This window comes from Mustela putorius, unplaced genomic scaffold (assembly GCF_011764305.1).
Source record: "Mustela putorius furo isolate JIRA1106 unplaced genomic scaffold, ASM1176430v1.1 tig00000095_pilon_pilon_pilon, whole genome shotgun sequence".
NCBI lineage: Eukaryota > Metazoa > Chordata > Mammalia > Carnivora > Mustelidae > Mustela > Mustela putorius.
The window spans coordinates 30,012,303-30,020,951 of NW_025421280.1; positions in this window are offsets into that span (position 1 = coordinate 30,012,303).

Here is an 8,649-nt window from a genome sequence, read left to right on the forward strand (position 1 = left end):
GATGTATATGTACTTATATAGAAACAAATTGAAGAAAGTGGGACATAATGAAATCCAGAGAATGACAGAAAAAGTAAAACCAGGTTAAAGAGAGCAGGAGAGCAGTTTCTGTACAACTGTATTCAACAACATTTAAGGAAGTTTTGAGATCTAACTGAAATAGGAGCTACAGGAGCAGTAATTTTACAAAATCAACATGGATGAATATTAAAACTCCCCATGACATTGAAATAATTGTCTGTTACATGTAAGCTCTTAGAAATTTTTGGAACATAGCATATGCTCTTTTAATATATGTTGAGTGAACCAGGAATTAGTTCTCATTATATATGGACATTTAATACATGACAGAGCTGCATTAGGACTTCGTTGGAGAAGATTGGATTGTTGAATGGAAGTTGGCACAAACAGCTTTCTCTGTGGAATGAATTTCAGTGGTTCCTTATCTCACACATCTTACAAAAACCAGAAAGAGTAAACCCTTGGTATAAGAATAACCATTCCATTTTTAATACACATATAGAATGAAATGAAATCCACAGGTGGGAAAATCATAATTTAGGCAAAAATTTCAGAGGTAAAAAGATAGTATATATATATATATTTTTAAAGATTTTATTTATTTATTTGACAGAGAGAGAGATCACAAATAGGCAGAGAGACAGACAGAGAGATGAGGAGAAGCAGGCTCCCTGCTGAGCAGAGAGCCCGATGCGGGACTCGACCCCAGGCCCCTGGGATCATGACCTGAGCCGAAGGTAGAGGCTTAACCCACTGAGCCACCCAGGCGCCCCAAAAGATAGTATATTTAACTAAATAAAATTTAAAACTAAAATTCAATAGAGAAACAGATTTACAATAATTATTTGAAATGCTGATAATTGTTAATAGGCATATGATATGTGAGCATATAATAACAATAGAAAATTGAACATGGTGATCAAATATATGAATCTTTACTGGGGCTCAGTAATGGTTTAAAAAATCAACAGAAATCTCTTTCAAATTCATCACCCCAAGAAAACACTCAAGGAGCTGTCACATTGATTGGGTTGGTATTTTTAATCAAGTAGCAAATGGGTATTCTCTAACTTTGCTGTCACAATTGTGAAGTGTTACAATGTTTTGGAGAATCTCTGAAGATAGTTAGAAATATTAAAAATACAGACATTCTTTGGGGTGGCTGGCTGGCTTATTCAGTAGAGCATGAGACTCGAAGTTGGGTTTGTAAGTTTAAGCCTCGGTTGAGTATAGAGATTACTTAAATACTCATTGGAAGGGGAGGTGAACCATGAGAGACTATGGGCTCTGAAAAACGATTTGAGGGTTTTGAAGGGGCAGGGAGTGGGAGGTTGGGGGAGCCAGGTGGTGGGTATTATGGAGGGCACATATGGCATGGAGCACTGAGTGTGCATAAACAACGAATTCTGTTACACTGAAAAGTAATTAAAAAAACTCAATTTTTTAAATTATTTTTAATTTTTTAATTATGTTATGTTAGTCACTATACAGTACAGCATTAATTTTTGATGTAGTGCTCTATGATTCATTGTTCATGTATAACACCCAGTGCTCCATGCAATACATGCCCTCCTTAACACCCATCACTGGGCTAACCCATTCCCCCACCCAACTCTCCTCTAAAACCTTCAGTTTGTTTCCTGAGTCCATAGTCTCTCATGGTTCATCTCTCCCTCTGATTCCCCCACCCCTTCATTTTTCCCTTCCTTCTCCTAAAGTCCTCCATGCTATTCCTTATGTCCCACAAATAAGGGAAATGATATGATAATTGGATTTCTCTGCTTGACTTATTTCACTTAGCATAATCTCTTCCAGTTCCAACAACATTGATTCAGAAGTTGGATAGCCACCCTTTCTGATGGCTGAGTAATATTACTTTTTTTTTTTTTTAAATACTTGTGTCAAGAATTTTTATTCAAAAATTAATAAGAGCAAAAGCTTTTGCACAGCAAAGGAAACAGTTAACAAAATCAAAAGACAACTGACAGAATGGGAGAAGATATTTGCAAACGACATATCAGATAAAGGACTAGTGTCCAGAATCTATAAAGAACTTAGCAAACTCAACACCCAAAGAATAAATAATCCAATCAAGAAATGGGCAGAGGACATGAACAGACATTTCTGCAAAGAAGACATCCAGATGGCGAACAGACACATGAAAAAGTGCTCCATATCACTCGGCATCAGGGAAATACAAATCAAAACCACAATGCGATATCACCTCACACCAGTCAGAATGGCTAAAATCAACAAGTCAGGAAATGACAGATGCTGGCGAGGATGCGGAGAAAGGGGAACCCTCCTACACTGTTGGTGGGAATGCAAGCTGGTGCAGCCACTCTGGAAAACAGCATGGAGGTTCCTCAAAATGTTGAAAATAGAACTGCCCTATGACCCAGCAATTGCACTATTGGGTATTTACCCTAAAGATACAAATGTAGTGATCCAAAGGGGCACATGCACCCGAATGTTTATAGCAGCAATGTCCACAATAGCCAAACTATGGAAAGAACCTAGATGTCCATCAACAGATGAATGGATCAAGAAGATGTGGTATATATACACAATGGAATACTATGCAGCCATCAAAAGAAATGAAATCCTGCCATTTGCAACAACGTGGATGGAACTAGAGCGTATCATGCTTAGCGAAATAAGTCAAGCAGAGAAAGACAACTATCATATGATCTCCCTGATATGAAGAAGTGGTGATACAACATGGAGGCTTAAGTGGATAGAAGAAGAATAAATGAAACAAGATGGGATTGGGAGGGAGACAAACCATAAGTGACTCTTAATCTCACAAAACAAACTGAGGGTTGCCGGGGGGAGGGGGTTTGGGAGAAGGGGGTGGGATTATGGACATTGGGGAGGGTATGTGATTTGGTGAGTGCTGTGAAGTGTGTAAACCTGGTGATTCACAGACCTGTACCCCTGGGGATAAAAATATATGTTTATCAAAAATAAAAAATTAAAAAAAAAATTAATAAGAGAAGCAGATATTAAAACTAGTTCACATGGTTATTTGGGATATAAGCAGAGTTGTGCAGCAGAAGTGCTCTGGGCCCATAATTTGGGTTACAGGATTTATGTTTTTTTTTTTTTTTTTTTTTTTTTTTTTAAATATGGATATGATTTAACTCAGGATTTCTCATTCTCTGCACTATGTGTATTCAGGGCTAGATCCTACTTTGTGGTGCGCTGTGTCCTATGTATGATAGGGTGTTTAGAGGGACCCTGGCCACCAAGCACCCTTTCCCAGTGTGACAGCCCAAAATGACTTTGAATATTGCCCAATGCCCCCAGGGCACAAATTCACCTTTGGTTAAGAAAGATAATTTTAACTATTTAAAGAGTATTTTGTGGCATATATATTCAATAATATTTCTCATTAAATAATAATTTAATGAAGAAAAATTTAAAAAGATTATCAAAAGTGTAAATAACACAGTCACACCATGAAATGTCATGCAGGAATTGAAATAATGAGTCAGGTTTACATTGGTTGACTAGAGGGTTTTATATAAGATACTCTTGAGTCTGAAGGCCAGGGAAGAAGAGCTAGAAAAAAGATTGTGTTAGAATGTTAAGAGTACTTAAAATATATTAGATGTCTTTTCATACGTTTAGATTTAAAGTGTGAATGTGTATGTGTCCATAACAGAATAATTTTAAAAGAAATGAATACTTCTGAAAGAAAGAACAGTGAAGCTGCACTTATGTTAAGCAGTGTCTAAAAACAAATGTCTGAAATGAAATTGAAGGAAGACCCAAAACCAATTTCTGAGCAAAAAGATTTAAAAGAGTAATAATTTAATGAAATTGACATGGATCCAAATTTAAATTAGATTTCCAAGGACTAGGGCATAAAAGAATTTGAAAAAGTCTTTTAATGTGGAGAGAAGCAGTATCTAAAGTTTTAGTTTCATCTCATATAAAGAGATATGAAACAAGCATGCTTATGGAAGGTAAAGGTTCTTCTTGGTCAAACATAAAGAAGAATCCCTTTCAAGTGATGGAATTTCTATTTTAGAAATAGAGCCAATGATAAAAGGCCAGAAGGAACAATAAGGTATACAGAGATGTGAACACTATTCGGAATACAGATATAAAGGGTGATTTGTGAGCAATAAGTATGCAGAAGGACATTCACTTTCAGTGTTTGGAAACACAGATATCAACAAGCAAAGAATATTAAGATGACAGATCAATTATTCTAACAAAACAAACAAACAAACAAACAAACAACTAAAAACCAGTGGAGGGAATATATTGTGAGTAACTCACAGACTTTATCACATGAAATTCATACACTCTGGCACATTCTGCACAAATACATTTACACATACATAAAAATGAAATTGAAAGTATCTAAATTGGTGATATAAAGCAATACTGTGCTTAAAATAATGCAATAAAAACAGGAATAAAACCACTCCAACTACATTATGTAAACATCAAGGACTCCCACAATTTTCAATGGAGAAAGTGTATGGCTAGCTTAGTTAGGATATATTCAGGCTCACAGGCAATGAGGTAATTGTAAAGGAAGCTTATCAGCATACCTTTTTCACATAATACATGTAAAAAATTCATTTGAACACTCAAGAGAGAGGAGGTACTGTGATATGTATGTTTCATGCACTGCTCTTGCATAGATAAACCAGGGAGATTCTTTTGTCAGGATTTTCTCTTCAGTATGGAAATGTAGTTTACTATGTTCTATATTACACATGAAAAGACATGTCCTCACTTCACTGTCTATCCCTCCACAACTAACACTTGACTTTTCTACTCTGGTTAATTACAAAGATCCTTGGTTTCATGTTCTACTTTTATGCTTCCCATCCCCCATATGATTGGATTTCCCTTATTATGATTTAGTTGTTCAGGTTGAACCTTGCATTTCTGAGTTCCATGTTCACTTCTATTTTTAGCATTATAAATACATTAGTGAATCAACCAATAATTTTCTTAATCAAACCAGCAGACAGCCACAGCAAACTCTCAGCTCTGGGCTAGGCTGGATTTGCTCTCAGATGACCTCAGTTAAATGCTGTAGACTTTCATTCTCAGACCAAATTCAGTTCCTACTGGGCAGTAAAACTCATCTAGATTGAGCCTCCGTGAGGAAGGTCTCCATATGGAAGTCAAAATACCTGTCCGGTTGGTAGATGATGGAGTATGAAGCTCTGTCCCCAGACAAGAGAGCGGGAATGAGACAGATTCCTGTGCCCCATCCAGACTTACGGCTGCACCAGAAAAGACCAGGTCTTGTCCAGTCCGAGGTTGTCCATGCTGTGGGACTGCAGCAGAGGAGGTATTTACAGCTGCTTTGGTCTGCTCATTAGGCATATTTCCTTCTTGTTCCTCCTACATTTAGGCACATGATTTCCCTGCGGGACACTAGTCTGGACAGAAATGAAATTTTTTCTGTTGAATTTCTGTTCCTAGGAAACCAGGTGATAATCCAGATGAAGTCAGTTTTTCTTATTCTTTTCTATATCTTCTTCTGCCTTTCAGGGATCTTAATTCCCAGCACATTATCACACTCCTGAGTGAATGTTTTCTCCTGTTGACAGTTGAGGAATCAACCCTGACAAGGTCCATTGGGCCACTCAAAGCTTTGAGTTGTGGAGACACAATACCTGATATCTCTAGAATGTTACTTTTGCCTTTTTAAACAAAGATGAAAGGTTTGCTCCTTTAATATAAAACCCTGGCCACTAATCTCACAATTCTATCTTGAGTTCAGAACTATGGCTTAAAATGTCACTATAAAATATTTGTTACTTGTAAGAGTTATATTTAGGTCTTTTTGTACATGTAATCTGAGTTTATTGCCTTACAGGAATTGTCAAATTTAATATTGATACAAATCCATTCTGTGAGGAAGCACTAGTGTGAACTTCATTCCCTATGGAGAAATGGGGTTTGAAAAATTTAGTGTTCACATCAAACTTATTCCAAAAATTTTGATGGGTGTTGATTGCATTCTGTCAGGATGCTCCCAGGTTTCAAACTCTGTTGCAGTGGTCCCAACCAGAGGTAGTTCTTTTCCCCTGGCATTGCTAGCAATGTCTGAGGGATGCTGGTAAATACCTCCAAGGAACAGGGTCCTGGGATCGAGCCCCACATCAGGCTATCTGCTCAATGGGGAGCCTGCTTCACCCACTCTCTCTGCCTGCCTCTCTGCCTATTTGTGATCTCTCTCTCTGTCAAATAAATAGATAAAATTTACCCTGAAGATACAGATGTAGTGAAAAGAAGGGCCATCTGTACCCCAATGTTTATAGCAGCAATGGCCATGGTCGCCAAACTGTGGAAAGAACCAAGATGCCCTTCAGCGGACGAATGGATAAGGAAGATGTGGTTCATATACACTATGGAGTATTATGCCTCCATCAGAAAAGACGAATACCCAACTTTTGTAGCAACATGGAAGGGACTGGAAGAGATTATGCTGAGTGAAATAAGTCAAGCAGAGAGAGTCAATTATCATATGGTTTCACTTATTTGTGGAGCATAACAAATAGCATGGAGGACATGGGGAATTACAGAGGAGAAGGAAGTTGGGGGAAATTGGAAGGGGAGGTGAACCCTGAGAGACTATGGACTCTGATAAACAATCTGAGAGTTTTGAAGGGGTGGGGGGTGGGAGGTTGGGGTACCAGGTGTTGGGTATTATAGAGGGCATGGATTGCATGGAGCACTGGGTGTGGTGCAAAAATAATGAATACCGTTACACTGAAAATAAAAAAAAAATACATTAAAAGCAAAACAAAACAAAACAACAACAACAACAACAAAAAGTGTCAGATGCTCAACTGACTGAGCCACCCTCGTGCCGCTTTAATGTCTTTCTTTTTTAAGATTATATACTTTTAATTCCATATCCTCAGTGTTTAATATTCCAGGTATCCCATATCCAGTCTACTAGGTGTCCCAAGTGAAAGAATAAAATTATGAAATGAAATTGTGAAATAAAATAAAATTATTAAAATAGACATACTTTCAAAAAAAATCTTTAGGGAAAAAATTGTTTTGGGGAAGGTGAATTTTAGTCTCTCCATCAATTGATTTCTCTTCTGTTAGGTTAGGGCATTGTGTGTTGAAATACTATATGTAATAAAAATATTAAAGTCAATCTGGAGCTTCTGTTCCATTGTTGAAATGGAATATGAAAAGTGTATTCTCTATTTCTAAAATATAAATGTGAGTTCTTTCTTTCTTTCTTTCTTTTTTTCTTTCTTTCTTTCTTTCTTTCTTTCTTTCTTTCTTTTTATTAGAGATTGCATTGAGTATGTAGATTGCTATGGGTAGCATACACTTTTTTTATTGTGTTATGTTAGTCACCATAAAAAACATCATTAGTTTTTGACGCAGTGTTCCAAGCTTCATTGTTTATGTACAAGATCCAGTGCTCTATGTAATACATGCCCTTCTTAATACCCACCTCCAGGCTCACCCAACCTCCCACCCTCACCCCTCCAAAACCCTCAGTTTGTTTCTCAGAGTCCACAGTGTTTCATGGTTCATCACCTCCTCTGATTTCCCCCACTTCACTTTTCCTTTCTTTCTTCTAATGTCCTCCATGTTATTCCTTATGTTCCACAAGTAAATGAAACCATATGATAATTAACTTGCTCTGCTTGGCTTATTTCACTTAGCATAATCTTCAGTCCCATCCCTGTTGATATAAAAGTTGGGTATTCATCCTTTCTGATGGAGGCATAATACACCATTGTATATATGGACCACATCTTCTTCATTCATTTGTCTGTTGAAGGGCATCTTGCTTTGTTCCAGTTTGGCGATTGTGGTCATTGCTGCTATAAACATTGGGGTACAGATGGCCTTTCTGTTCACTACATCTGTATCCTTGGGGTAAATAACCAGTAGTGCAATTCCTTGGTCATAGAGTAGCTCTATTTTTAATTTCTTAAGGAATCTCCACACTGTTTTCCAAAGCCTCCCCCGAGAGAGGTGTGTGCAAGCCCGGCGCTCTTAGACCCAGAAAGACCAATCACTCCCAGCCCAGGCAAGCGAGAAAATCTCAGTGTGTGATCACTGCTGGGAACCTCTCTGGCAGTCTGGAGCAGCCCAGACAGCCACCGCTGCTGTGGTACAGGCAGAAGATCCTGCACCCCCAGTGACTGTGACTCAGAACCTGCTCTGCCAGTGGCCAAGGGGGACTTTATATGTACTCTGCAACACCCACAGGAGAGCAGACTGAGTCTTCTTAGAGGGAGGTCAGGGTGCAGTTTGCTTTCCTCTAAACCTACAAAAATGATAAAAAGTGGTCAAGGTGAGAGAAAAAAAAGTGAACAAACATAAAAACCTCAGAGAACAAAAGCCTGAAAAAAAACGGTTTCATCAGAGCCCACCTCTTTGATGGGGGCAGGAGGACTTAACTCGGGGAACATCATTGACTGAAAACACACGTGGCAGTCCCCTCCCCCAGAAAACCAGGAAAGAAACAGAAAAAGGAGAAAAAAAAAAGAGTACAAGAGAACAACCACCACTACTTCAAGGAGAACTTTTATTTTTAAATCGTTCCCACTATTCTGGTTCATTTTTTGAAGTTAATTTATTTATTTTCAGCATAACAGCATTCATTATTTT